Below are 15,118 nucleotides of genomic sequence, written 5' to 3' on the forward strand. Positions count from 1 at the left end.
AGGTGGTGGGGCTACAGAGTGAGGGGAGAGACCGCTTTAGCTAGACCTAGGGGGAGGCGACATTTACACTGAGCCCTGAACAAGGAGAAGCAGCCCATCTTTGGAAGATCTGGGAAGAGAGCTTTCCAGGTAGGTGGAACCGCAAAGACAATGGCCCCGAAGCCCAGGAGAGAGAGGTGTGTTTGAGGAGCAGCAGGGACACTAGAGAGGAGTATTGGGGGGCGTGTAGGAAAGGAGGTCTGCCTGGCTGTGTGGGCTTTGGTGCTCAGGTGGTCCCTGGAGTGCACTTTGAGAAACACAGCTCTATGTGGTGGATCAGGCCCCTGTCTTCCTCTCCCTTCTGAAAATCGGCGTTTATATCTTTTTTCCTGGCTTATTATCTGTCTCCCCACTAGACATCAAGCTCCATCAGGGCCAGGATTATGTGCTCTCCTCCTAGCATCTTCCACGCTGTCTGGCACAGACAGACCAGGCTTCTGAAATAGTTGTTGGAGGGATGCTTAGGACAGTCCCGTAGGATAGAGTTGATCCTCTCAGTGAGACATAGGCCTTGCTGAGGACCGCAGGATAAAGATGAGGAGCGGGAGTTCTCAAACTTAGCGTGCATGAGAATCCACTGGAGGGCTTGTTACAACCCAGGCGGTTTTAACAAGTGGTTTTGTTTCAGTGGGTTTGGGATGGGGCCTTTCAAACAAGTTCCCTGCTGCTGCTGCTGCTGCTGATGGGGTCGCTGCTGGTCTGGGGATCACGCTTTGAGAACCTCTGATGTTGAAGACTTGAAACTCAACCCAGCTGGGTCTGACTTCAAAGTTCATGTGAGCTACCAGATCCACTGGGGTGGGAGGGTGGGGAGACTCAAGCCTTGCTTTCTGTTGTGTAGGATCAGCTGGGCCTTATGCGCCCCTCCGTGGAGGCGCTGTCCCCATCAGAACGCTGTGAGTCGGAGGCAGATGTTGGGGTGACCTGTGGACAGAGGACCCGAGACACTGGTGGAGACCATGGTAAGAACAATTCCTCCCTCCCACCCCCCATCCACCCCACAGGCACAGACTCGCTTGCTGGGCCCAGGAGTTAAATTACTGCCTGATCTTATCCCTGACTTGTGCTAAACTATGGCCAATAAAATTCTTTTAAATCCTTTTAAGGAATTCCCTTGGCAGTTCCTCCCTCCCTTTGGAGCCTTCCAGATTTTCAGCTCTTCTTTTTGTATCTTCATTTTCCTCCTGAGAAGCATTCCTTCCCAAGCTGTTGTGTGGAAATGGACGTTGATGATGCCTGGAGAGTTTCCTGAAAAGATGGAAATGACCTGTGTTTGCTGAGCACCTACTAGGTGCCAGGGAGGTTGCTGGGGTGATTTGTGGATGTCAGAGGCACAAACTGGGCCAGTCGGTGGGCTCTGGCTCGCAGACCTGCTTTATTTGGCCCTTCTGGGTTGACTTTTTTTTTTTTTTAATTTTGAATTAGTTGGCCAGCCTGTAAAAATCAGGAGATTTCACATAATTTGTTTTTCTTTTGAAACACTGGGAGGTCTGGCTGACATCCCCCATGAGAGCAGTGTGCTGGTGTTGGGTTGTGCCCTGCCCCCTTTGCCCATGGTTTGCCCCTCAGCCCCCATCATGTCCTTTAAGTTACCCCCGGACCCCTGGAAGCATGAGTTGCTATTGTCTCGTCTCAATAACTTGTCTAGGGCCACCCAGTAAATGGCAAAACTGGATCTGAATCCAGGCCTGGCTAACCTAAAAGCCCAAGCTTGTCACTAAAAAACAAGGTGCTATTAGAACCGGGGTCAGGAGGAAGATGTGGCGTCTCTGGCCCCAAGGAAATACCTTAAAAGGGAGTTACAGTCTGCGGTTTAAGGGTATGCTTTCCTTCCCATTCATAACCCACTGTCAGTAAGTCATAAAGTTCTGGGTTGTTTCTCCGTGGCAGAAAGGGTTACCCAGAGCTGTCCAAACTTTTTAATCCATCCTGCCTCTGGAGGTGAAAAGGCTAAGATTTACGAGACAACTGGTTAGAGTTAGGAGGTGGGTGTCTAGGAAGGGGGGTGGTGGGTGGAATTTTCTCCCTGAGCTCTCCTGGCAGGGGGTCGAGCTGGGTGTCCCTGGCACACAGCTTGTTGCAGGAAAAATGCTGCCCTGCAAGTTGGGGTGGGGATGGGGGTCGGGGTGGCATTCACCTGCCACCTCTCCCAGCACTCTGCCGCTTTTCTGTGCCTCAGACACCCCAAGCAAGCCACGTCCTGGGAATTCCCTGGAAGGGCATTTTTGAAGTTTCCTGAGTGATTCTAAAGTGTAGAGGTTGAGGGAGTTCCCTGGCAGTCCAATGGTTAGGACTCCACGCTCTCACTGCCGAGGGCCCAGGTTCAGTCCCTTGTCGGGGAGCTAAGATCCTGGCGTGATCTTCCTGTAGGTTTCCACACAACCATTTCCTCCGCGTCTTAGTCAGTTGTCACTTCGGGGCTCCTAGTCTAGGCTGGGATCAGGGTGCAGTGGAGGAGGTTGAGGCACACGAGGATACAACTTTAAGTCTTTGTTTTAAAAGTTGCTGTGTTTCTTATCATGGATTTATTTTGCACTGGTTTTGTTTTTTAAAAAATATTGCATCCAAAAAAATAAATATTGCATCAAAATGCTACTTACCTTGATTGCAGAGCTTTTTAGCCTCCTTACATTTTGCTCCTCGGGCGAGTGTGCCTCCCCTGCCTCCCCCTAGTCCCAGCTCTGCTCCTAGTCTAGAGCGTCCTGGAACGGGAGTCAGGAGAGCTGAGCTCTGGTCCAGCCTGTGCCCCTAGACTCGCTGTGTGACTGGACGCAAGTCCCTAGGTGCCCTGAGCCTCTCAGCTGTACCATCTATCCAGGGAAGGGCTTAAAATAATAAGTTAGTTTATTTTGATTTTTTATAATACATTAATTCTAGAATGATCCGAGACACCCACTGGAGCTTTGATAGGTTGTGCATCGTGTCTATCTCCTGGGGGCTTTGGGATGTTGTAAGCCTCACTGACTCTGGTCTTTATGGGATGACACTGTCCTTTTCCTGACACCCCACGCGGGGTATTTCTCTGTACAAACACCAGGTCTTCATGGCTGCTGCGTGCAGTGAGCACTGATGCCTTTGCTCATTTTCCCTGAGGGAAATGTTCAGTTCTGGAAGTGTGGGCATGCACCCTGTTCTTCGATGTGTTGCTTCTTGTTCTTTGGTTTCATTCAGTGGATCATGTGACACTCATTCATTGCGGACCTTCTATACGCCCAGCACATAGAAGTCACCTTTCCAGCTTTAGAAGAGCTTAGTTGTAGTGAAGGAGGATGCACGTAAGCAGATCATGTGTTGAGCGAGGTCTGCATGGGGTAGAGGACTTCCAGCTAAGGCCACATCCAGGGAACTGGGCGCCGTCCTTTCTCCTGGGAGGAGCCTGCATCCTTGGTGCTATCTCCAGGTGCCACCATCCCAGAGCAGCGTACAGTCACCTTCCTAGTAGAACCCTCTGGAGGGTGATGCTGTGTGACATTTTGCATCCGCACTCGAACAGGCAAAGCTCTGAGTTAGAGCTTTCAGTTCCTCCTCATTCCCCATCTCCCTCCATCCCTCCTCTGGACTGTGCTTTGTTCTTCAGTTTTTCCTGGTCCCACAGGCCCCAAAACCCATTTCAAAGCCCACCTCCTTCTTTTAGCTTTCCTCCACAGCTCCAGCCCTCAGGGGACTCTTCCCTTCACTCTTTTCCAAAGCCTTTATCAACTAATAGGAGCTCTGCCTGGAGCTTAATTAAGATCTGTCTCGAGTTCCTTGTGACTTCAGCCCAGCCAGGATTCTGATTCTTGCAGGGAGAGGGCAATTGCCCAACAGACAGTAACAGTTGGGAGGGCTCTGCCCCTCAAGTCAGTGGGTACAAACAGATGAATCTTGCTAGGACTTCCATATTTTAAAAATAATGAATTATGTGCCAGTATTTGAACATCAGGAGATCTCACATAAAAATCTGGATTGCTGGCTTCCCTGGAAAACTAAAAGATGTGCCAACCCTGGACCTATCTTCCTCCCTGGTAAAAATTGGCTAGAGCTGGTAGCAGCTTTTTCCTTCAGATGGGACATGGGTTCTCTAGTTTGCCACAGTCCTCACTACTCCTTGATGTCTAACACTGGGCTCCCTTTACTCATCTGTTTTACTTTCCTGGCCCCTGTAGGCATTTGAGATTTTAACCCTTGCTTTCAAATGTCTTTTCCTCTAAGAGGAGGGACAGTTCATCAGAGCGCTGTGCACTGGCAGAGGCTTAGCAAGGCTCAAAGGGAGGCTGGGTGTCATTGCTAAAGAGTGTTCGGTTGATGGGGGAGGGGAGAGTCAGGAGATTGTTTGCTATGAATCCAGGCTGTAGATTCTTAGTATCAGTGAGCTTAGATGGGTGTTAAACTTGGCTGGTACTATGTTGCTTTACCTGTACGTATAGAGACATATTTAACGTGACTACAAAACAATGTAAAAATTAAAGTAAACTAACTTATTGAGGGCACTTACTATGTGCCAGAAACTGTACTCAGATTTTTACATTGAATTCTCATAATAACCCTGCGTGGTCAGTACTATTGTTTCCCCCACTTTAGAGGCAAGGGGACGGGTAAGTAACTTGCTCAGGATGACACGGCCAGAAAACAGTGTCCACAGATGACCCTGGAACCTCGAGCTTAGTAGGACTGGAGACGCCGGTAGATGATGGTTTTTAAAAATCACTGTCTTCTCTATGTTGCCTCATTTCCTGGGATTGGAACCTGCAGGCCTCCTGCTGGAGGCTGTCAGCTTTGAGGCTCCTTTCCCTGGCACAGGGTTGGAGTTAGCCAGCCCTGCAGGTCAGTTCCTGGAGGCTCTTTGATCTGGAGAAATGCAGGAGGATAAGGCTTTACCGAGAGGAGGATGGGGTGGGGGTGGGGCAGGGGCCCTGTCAGCCCGGCCCAGGTCCCCTCAGACAGCCCCTGGATCCCAGAAACGCAGGCCCCACCAGCCGGCCCTGGGGCGTGAGCTCATTCCTCCAGTGTCCCCACATCCGAGGTCAGTGCCACGTTGCACCGCTCTCTGCATCCATCTTTCTGCAGTGGAGGATTTTAGTGCCCTTGTCGTTACTTTGCATTGCTTCTGGGCTGCGTTCCCTCTTATTTCATTTTCATCTGAAATCCTGAGCTCACCCTCCTTGGAGCTGATGGGACCATTTATTTCCAAGGTTGTAGCCAGTCGGAGGGCGGCCGACAGCTAAGCGGAGTACTCTGTCTGGGTTTTTGCCACCTTGTTTTGTTCCTGTAGACAGGGATGGGAGACAGGAGAACGTCTTCATTTTGCAGCAGCAAAGCTGTCAGAGCCTTAGAGCCTCAGTGCTTATCCCCTTTGCCCCAGAGGACACTGCCTTGGTGGACTCCGTCCCTCGGTCCTTTATCCTTTCGGACTCAAAAGCTTGGGAGAGCACAGCATGGGCTTTGCAAGTGTCCAGTCAGATACTCCTGGATTGTCATAGTTGCAATGGCTCCGAGAGACTGTTTTCAGACCTTCTCTCAGTGTTCTGATAATGAAACAAAGCCCAGAGAGGGCAAGAGATTTGTGGAGATTGCACAGCAAGTTGAGTGGCAGAGCAAGACTGACAGGCTCCAGCTCTTTTACGTTACACGAGCCGGCCTCTTCAGAATCTCAGGCCAAACCTCAGGAGGTCCCTTCCCTGTGCACCAACCGTCTGGAAAGCTCTACCGCCAGCCCTTCATGGGGCACTCCTCCTATTCCTTCGGTTTGAGCTCAGAAGTTTCTTCCTCAGAGAGACTGCCTCTGAGGTCTTCCTCTAGAGCAACCCCTCTCCCACATCACATTCTTTCACAGCCTCTATTTTCTTGTCCTCAAGAGCTCTGGTCCTATCCCAGTTGATCTCCTATCAGAGTTTCATTTACATTTTTATTGTCTCTCCCACCAGAATGCAAGCTCCCTGGGGGCAGGGACCAGGTCTGTTGTCTGTTTTATTTACCACTCTCTGTCAAGCACCTGGCACACCAGGGGTGCTCCATAACTATATTTAGAACGAAGGAATAAACCTATGCAGGTGGATTTCAGGGACTTCAACTGATCCTTAAACAAAGGAAACCGTTTTCCGGAAGTGATGAAGATTTAAACATCTTTAAAGCGGAATCACTTTCATTTGCTTTAGGTTAAGATTTTATTTGTGGAAACAAAGTCCACTCCTAAAAATGCTTCAAGGGCATATATCTAGCCTCACTTTTATTGGTTCATTTGACACTATTCGCTCAGCTCCAGGTCTGTGCCACGCCCTGTGCAAGGTGCTGGGGGGTGCAGAGACAAGGAGAAGCCGGGATTCACCAGGATTCTTCTCGAACTGGCCTCCCCACAAAGGAGAAGCCACTGGTTCACGTGGTTGAAAAGTCAAGGGCTTGGTCTGCCTGACTCCAAAGCCCATGTTCTTTAAAAGCTACTTGAATAACGATGGTGTGATTTACATAGGGTGAAATGCTGCAGATCACAAGCGTGTGGTTTGATCCGTCTTGACAGACGCGTGTACCTGCATAACTCACACACCTGTCAAGGAACGGCGTTTCCATCACCCCACGTAGTTCCCTCCCCTTTCCTGTCAGGCCCCCTCCCCCAGACCTGCCATCCCAGAGGCCACCACTGTTCCCATTTCCTCCACTGTAGATTAGCTTTGTGTCTTGTGGAATTCCGTGTGAGTGGGACCATACGGAGTGTACTCTTCTGTGTCTGCCTTCTGTGGCTTAGCATGAAGTTCAGTGCTCAGCTTTGAACTTGGCGTGTTGCTGCAAATGTCACTCGTTCGTTCTTTTTCATTCCTGAGTAGCGTCTGTTGCACGGATGCACCACATTTTGTTGCTCTGTTCCCCTGTTGATGGACATTCGGGTGTTCCCAGTTAGGGACTTCTGTGGATAAAGCTGCTATGAATGTTCTCGTACACGTCTTTCTGTGGACACGTGCACCCATTTTTAGTAGATTCCTAGCAGTGAACTTGCTGGGTGAAAAATCCCACATCCTCATTTACGATGCTAGACTGCCTGCCTGTGCTAGGGTCTTCTGTCTGGAGGTGTGACCCGGTTGTGAACTGTGTGCAGGCCCAGTGCATTATTATTTGAGGCACTCGGCTTAGTAGCTCGTCCACAGCCAGCTCTGATGAGTAGGTTGAGGGGTGAGTCTTTTTTGGATTGCTAGTTGTTTGGAGATAATCCTCCTGGGTGTCTTGTGTTTCTGCATGTCTTGTAAGCAGAGTCACAAACTGTTTTCCTTTAGACCACATTTTAGAGGATGTTTGTGTTGGGAAAAGTTTTGGAAGATAGAGATAGTGTTTCTTTCCGGAGCAAAGGACAAGCATGTTTACTGTCCATTAGAAAAGACTTAGGTTTCCAAATCTTATTCCAACTTTTAAATTCCTTTTTAAAGAAAGGAAATTCTGACAAGGGCTATGCCATAGATGAAGCTTGGGGGCATTATGCCAAGTGAAATATGCCAGCCACACACACAAAAACCCCAATACTATGTGATTCCACTTATATGAGGTACCTGGAGTGGTCGAATCCATAGAGACAGAAAGAAGAATGGTTGTTGCCAGGGGGGTTGGGTGGCGAGTGAGTGGGGAGATGTTTAAAGGGTATAGAGTTTTGGGAGATGGAGAAGTTCTGGGTATCGGTTGCATAGCAATGAGAATATTAACACTACTAAATGTACACTTGGAAATGGTTAAGATGGTAAATTTTATGTTACACGTTTTTAATTTATTTTTGGCTGCATTGGGTCTTCATTGTTGCGTGCAGGCTTTTCTCTAGTTGTGGTGAGCGGGGGCTACTCTTCTTTGCGGTGCGCGGGCTTCTCATTGCGGTGGCTTCTCTTTGCGGAGCACGGGCTCTAGGCGCGCAGGCTTCAGTAGTTATGGCGTGTGGGCTTCAGTAGTTGTGGTGCGCAGGCTCAGTAGTTGTGGCGCACGGGCTTAGTTGCTCGGCGGCATGTGGGATCTTCGCGGACCAGGGCTCGACCCCGTGTTTCCTGCATCGGCAGGAGGATTCCTAACCACTGCGCCACCAGGGAAGTCCATATGTTGCATGTTTTAAACACACACAGACACACATGGATGAAAGATTTGGGTTTCCTAAGCTCAGGGTTCCTCTCCTGTAACGCAACTCACTGTATGTCTTTGCACTACCCAGTGGGAACTGGGGCTTGGGGAACTCATATGAGAAAATGTTGATCCTCTGGCTTGCAAGTAGGGCCAATCTCAGAACCTTCACAGTTCTTGACAAAAGTGATCTCTGTATTTTTTTCCTTGGGGCACTTTTGACAACAGTAAGTATAGTTCAAAACTTATCTTTAAAAATCTTGAAGTCCTAGTCTACGCCCTCTTGTTCACAGCTTTATTCCCAGGGGCTTGCACAGTGTACAGTGATACATAGAAAATGCTTAATAAATATTTGTAGAATGAATGACTGGATGGCTGAGTGAATGAACGCGTGTTGCCTCGATTCCACCATCTCTTCCTCAAGAAGGGAACTTCGGGAATAGACGGCCTGGCTAATTGTCACAGCTGTTTGGAGGCCAGCTCCTGGGGAGCCACCTCTGCTTTGTGCCAGGCTGGCTGTCATCTTCCCCCCTATCACCTCCCCTGAGCTGCTCCCACACAAATGCTGCTGAGAGCACTTCAAGGGGGACGAAGCCCCACCTTTCTTGCTCTGCCAGATGTTTGCCTGTGATGGTCAAATATTGCCCTCTCTGTGTTACAGAAGAGGAAACAGAGGCTCACCAAAGTAAAGGTCTCATGTAACTGCCCTGCGCTTGGCCACTGGCTGGCCAGTCTCAGCTGGGTCCAGGCGCTGGGGCTTTTGCCTCCTTGTACTACTAGCAGCCCTCTGGACGTCAGGGAGGTGGGATGGGGGTGGAACTTAGAAGTATCTTGGGCTGTTGACAAGAGGGTCGACCCACCTGTTAGTGCTCGACAGAGTCCTGGTTTTAGGTGGGCATCACCCTGCTGGGGGATCCCTGGGGGCTTCTGGGCAGCTGCCAGAGGAAGGCCCTTGTCTGACTCTGAACTGGAGGCTGGTGGTCTGCAGGGGTGGGCTTGGCTTTCATGGCTCTCTTGATACTGACTCAAATCCTAATCTTGGTCCTCCCAAGTCTGGTCCCTCAGTCTCCCAGTCTAGTCGAGTCCCCTCCAGCCACCCCTGGAATGGAGGGCTCCGGCAATTTCTGTGCTCTCTTTCCAGACCCTTATTATGGAGCACACTTAATGTTCATTCCCCTTGGGGCCTCCCATTTATTTTCAAGAGCTTCCTTTTGAAGTAAGAAAAAAAAAAGGAACCTTATCAATTTCTCCTTTTATTTCCCCTGAAACAGTTTTAATTCTCTTTCCCACAGTGCGGATCCTTCTGACTTATTGGGGCAGAGTCTTGGATGGGAAGGATGGGCAGAGAAGGCAACAAAAACATAAAGACATATTTCAAGAGAGTCTGTTGTGGCATTTAGAAATTGTAGGGTGGGCTTGGGGTAGACTGGGGCTCCCAGGTTAATGCTTTCTCATCACTTCAGCTTACATGCCTGGTCAAGTTACTGCATATTTATTAAGCATCTACCGTATGCCAAACGCTTTGTTGACTCATGGACCCTGAATGCTTAAAAGCTATGCTTTCTTAGGGGTAAAGCGGTAGCTCTTGCCTTTAATTTCATAGGGACTGAAATGAAAAATCTTTCAGGGGAAAAGAAAAAAACATTAGCTGTCAGCAGTAGTAGTAGTTTGTGCATTCTTGGTCCACTCATTTACTCATCTTGAAACAAACATTTATTGAGCACCTGCTATGATCCAAGCCTTCTACTGGCTCTTGGGGATATGGCTGTGGCCATGACAGGTAAGATCTCTGTCTCCATGCATTTTAAATATTAGTGTGAGGGAGAGGCAGTAAATAATAAACAAATACATATGGAATGATAGATAATGGTAAACGAAGGGCAGCAGAGTAAAATGGTGAGGGTTCAAGAGCAGTGGGGGCAGCTCTGGGAAAGTCATGTCCCGGGCTGAGTGCACTCCGCTCACTTAGTATCACTCCTTGCAGAGCATAGGGCTGAGCCGCAGATCCTTTGTCCATAGCGTCTGTCCCTTGTGTTCCTTCTCTGCGAGTCAGGAGCTTGCCGTGCTGAACCATTGTCACCCTCGCCCCCTTCTTTTTGGCTCCTGCCCCACCTGCATTCTCCTAAATCCAGTCCATCCACTAGTGCCCTGGGCCACCCCTTGCTCATCTGCTCCAGCTGCCCTTGCCGTGGCTCCAACACACCAGGCATCTGGAACATTCTTCTTCCCCAAGCTGTCTGCACGGCTTGATCATTTACTTGTTTTTAGGTCTTTGCTCAAAGGTCAGTGACCTTCATGGTGAAGTCTTTCCTGGTCACTCTGTTTAAAAGTACAGTTACCCCATCCCTACCCCTAGACCTCTCCATTCTCTATCCTGTTTCCTTTTCCTCCTTAGCTTTTGATTTGACATACTGTAGATTTTGATCATCTGGGATGAGGGAGGAAGCATTACCGGAATCCGAGGGAGAATGGAGACAGAGAGCTGTCTGGAGAGAACCAGTGACCTGCAGTTGAGGGACCAGGCAGCCTGATGAACTCGTCCTCTCCTCACTCCCTCTGGTCTTGCTAAGGCTCCCCATTGGCCACGCCCAATCAGAAGATGGAGGCAGGTACCTGTCAGCCTCTAAGGGCACAGAGAAGGGTGGAGAAAGTGATCTGGAGGCAAGTGGCCTTCAAACTCTTGTTTGGAGCCCTAGGCTTTTATTAAAGAGTTTGGGGGCCATCACAGTAGGCAAGGGTTGACCCAGTGGACAGCAACATTTCCACCAGTATGAGTGTGGAGAATTACAAGACCTGAATTTGAACTTCAGCTCTCCCACTGACCAGGTATGTGATTTTGGACAAATCACTGTGCCCTCTGCCTCATCTGTTAAATGCAGCTAAAAATCCCTGCTCTGCATCCCTGTCTGGGTGGTTGTGAAGTTTCAGTGAGGTTCAAGATGTGGAAACGCTTTGCAAATGGCAGAGTCTTGGACAAATTTGTTGCTTTCGTTTCAGCCACCAGCATGTTGCCTGCGTTGACTTGGGAATTCCAAGTCTAGATGCAAAATGGGTTACTGGTCACCGTGAGGACCTGGGAATGACAGATATTTTTAGCACAACTGATTCACTTCAATTGGTTTCTGATGGAAAAATCCACAAAATTCTTAAACTCCCAGGTGTGGGTAGTAGTTCTGTTACCCATCAGTATGCAGGATACCCAGTTTTTGCTGGGGACCTGTAGACAAGATCTTGACTCCAGCTTTTAATAAATGCTTCAGGCAGTGATCAGTTTACTTCCCTCCTCCCTCCCTCCCTCCAGCCAAAGGGAGCACCTCTCCGAGGGTGAGGGAAGGTGGCAGGGTGTGGTGTGCCAAGCAGCAGGAAGAGTGTAGGGAAGACTGCCCTCCCTCTTCCTTTGTTCCGGGACTCACATGCCAGGCTGTAGCAGCTCGGAGACACCCCACAGCCGGAGCCCTATAATTCCTGCTCCAAGGAGAGCAGAGAACATTGCTGTGGTTGCCAAGGCATTGAGATGCAGAGGGCGTGGCTCTTCAGCAATCTGGACCACTAGCCCAGCGTGAAGTTGGCTGGTGGGCACTACACGGCTAATTGCTGTGATTTGGCATTCAGTGCTGGGTACAGGCATTGTACCAAGCGCCAGGGTTAGAGGCGGTTCTCAGTCAGCCACCGCTGCCTGCTGTCAGTCTCCGGCTTTGATAATGATAATCGTGTCTGTTGCTGAGGGTGGGGAAGGAGGCCCTCTTTTTCTCCCTTTGTCAGCTTACTGAATCCATCCTCGTTTCCAGCGATGGGGTCTCATGGCTCAGCGGCCCGAACTCTAGCCTGGGCAAGGGAAATTTGAGTATTCGTCTCAGCTCTGTGACTCCCTCATTCCATCTTTGGGCGAGTTACTTCCTTTTCTGGCCGTCAGTTTACCTCTTAGTAAAATGAGGGTGTTGTACTGTGATACGTAAGGTTCCTTCCGGTTTGAATACCTTGCGTTTCGAGGCACGGCTTCCCGGCCCAGGCACTACAGGACACCTCGTGTTATTGTTCCTCGCTTTACTGCACTTCACAGGCATTGCGTGTTTTGCAAATTGAAGGTTTGAGGTCACCCTGTACCGAGCACATGTATCGGCTCCACTTTTCCAGTAGCACCTTTTCACCTCAGGTCTCTGGGTCACAGTTTGGTTATTCTAGCCACCTTTCAAACTTTTTCATTTCTGTTGTATTTGTCATGGTGATTTGTGATCAGTGATCTTCGATGTTACCACTGTTAATTGTTTTGGCGCACCACAAACCCTGCCCACATAAGGTGAGGAACTTAATCGATAAATTCCGTGCATTCTGACTGCTCCACCGACAGGCCGTCCCCCTCATCTCTCCCTCTGTCCAGCCTCTCTATTCCCTGAGACACAACAACATTGAAATCAGGCCAGTTAATAATCCAACTGTTCAAGTGGAAGGAATAGTTGCGTGATTCTCACTTTGAATCAAAAACTAGATATGATGGGCTTCCCCGGTGGCGCAGTGGTTGAGAGTCCGCCTGCCGATGTAGGGGACGTGGGTTCGTGCCCTGGTCCGGGAAGATCCCACATGCCGCGGAGCGGCTGGGCCCGTGAGCCATGGCCGCTGAGCCTGCGCGTCCGGAGCCTGTGCTCAGCAACGGGAGAGGCCACAACGGTGAGAGGCCCGCGTACAGCAAAACAAACAAACAAACAAACTAGATATGATGAAGCTTAGTGAGGAAGGCCTGTCAAAAGCTGAGATAGGCCAAAAGCTAGGCCTCTTGTGACTAACAGTTGGCCAAGTTGTGAATTCAAAGGAAAAGTTCTCGAAGGAAATTAAAAGTACGACTTCAGTGAACACATGATAATACAATGAAACAGACTTACTGCTGATATGGAGAAAGTTTTAGTGGTCCGGGTGGAAGATGAAACGAGCCACAATATTCCCTTAAACCAAAATCGAATCCACAGCCAAGGCCCTAACTCTCTTCCATTCTGTGAAGGCTGAGAGAGATGAGGACTGTAGAAGAAAATTTTGAAGCCAGCAGAGGTTGGTTCATGGGGTTTAGGGAAAGAAGCTGTTTCCATAACAGAAAAGTACAAGGCGAAGCAGCAAGTGCTGATGTAGAAGCTGCAGCAAGTTATCCAGAAGATCCAGCTAAGATAATTCATGAAGGCGGCTACACTAAACAACAGATTTTCAATATAAAGAAAACAGCCTTCTACTGGAAGAAGATGCCATCTAGGAATTTCATAGCTAGAGAGGAGAAGTCAGTGCCTGGTTCCAAATCTTCAGAGGACAGGCTGACCCTCTTGTTAGGGACTAATGCAGCTGGTGACCGTAAGCTGAAGCCGGTGGGTGCTCATTTACCCTTCTGAAAATCCCGGGGCTTTTAAGAATTATGCTAAATCTACTCTGTCTGTGCTCTAGAAATGGAACAACGAGGCCTGGATGACAGCACATCTGTTTACAGCATGATTGAGTGAGTATTTTCAGCCCACTGTTGAGACCCACTGCTCAAGAAAAAAAGATTCCTTTCAGAATATTGCTGCTCATTGACAAGGCACCTGGTCGCCCCAGAGCTCTGCTGGAGATGGACGATGAGATGTATGTTGTTTTCATGCCTGCTAACACAACATCCATTCTGCAGCTGATGGATCAAGGAGTAATTTTGACTTTGATGTCTAATTCTTCAAGAAATATACTTCATAAGGCTGTAGCTGCCACAGATAAGTGATTCCTCTGATGGATCTGGACAAAGTCAATTGAAAACCTTCTGGAAAGGATTTACCATTCTAGATGCCATGAAGAACAAGGGGTCAATAGAGCCTGTCATACAGAGTGAAGTAAGTCAGAAAGAGAAAAACAAATACCGTAGGCTAACACATATATATGGAATCTAAAAAAAAAAAAATGGTTCTGAAGAACCTAGGGGCAGGACAGGAATAAAGACACAGATGTAGAGGATGGACTTGAGGACACGGGGAGTGGGAAGGGTAATCTGGGACGAAGTGAGAGAGTGGCATGGACATATCTACACTACCAAATGTAAAATAGATAGCTAGTGGGAAGCAGCCGCATGGCACAGGGAGATCAGCTCGGTGCTTTGTGTCCATCTAGAGGCGTGGGATAGGGATGGTGGGAGGGAGGGAGACGCCAGAGGGAGGGGATATGGGGATATATGTGTGCATATAGCTGATTCACTTTGTTATACAGCAGCAACTAACACAACAATGTAAAGCAATTATACTCCAATAAAGATGTTAACAATAAATAAATAAAAATTAAAAATAGAAAAAGAACAAGGGGTCTGTAAGTTCGGATCTTAACAAACAGCACCACAAAACAGAGGAAAGCTTCAAGTGAGCTTTATTAGGGAGCGCTCCCGGGCGAGGTTCACTGGTCCGAGAGAAAGGGGCCAGAGAAGTCGCACCCGGGCGAGGGTTGGGCAAGATTTTATAGGGGAGGAAGGGAAAGGGGTGTGGTGAATCTGGGAGGGCGCAGGGTATTCCTTATTTGGTGGTCTTTTCGGGTATCCTGGGGGACCGTTAGTCCCGCCTCCCGAAAGGCGGGAAGGCTGGGCTGGCTTCAAAGTCCCCAGGTCAGTTCCTGGAACTGGGTGGTCCGGAGAGTTTCGGTCTGATGCAACCTGTGAATCTGATTGTGTTCCCCTGCCTCGGGCCAGTTGGCCTTACAGGGTCAAAATCTCTCTGAGGTCTGCCTGTATTGACACTTGGGGCAGGAGCATTCTTAGCTGCGGGGGGCGGTCCTGTATCTTGTCCGGTGTCTCCAGCATCCCTGGTCTCTACCCTGCTAGGTGCAAGGAGCACCTGCCCTGAAAGTCATGACAAAGAGAAATGACTCCAATAAAACATGGTAACAAATATCCCTGGAGAGCAAAATTGTGCCTGGTTAGGTTAAGAACTATTGATTTAGGGTGTAGGCTAAAAGTTTTGCAGGTTATGGGAAATATTTTCCCTGGATATTACTCTGGAGGATAAATTATTGTCATTGTTGTTATTATTTC

This window comes from Phocoena phocoena, chromosome 15 (genome assembly GCF_963924675.1).
Source record: "Phocoena phocoena chromosome 15, mPhoPho1.1, whole genome shotgun sequence".
Classification (NCBI taxonomy): Eukaryota; Metazoa; Chordata; class Mammalia; order Artiodactyla; family Phocoenidae; genus Phocoena; species Phocoena phocoena.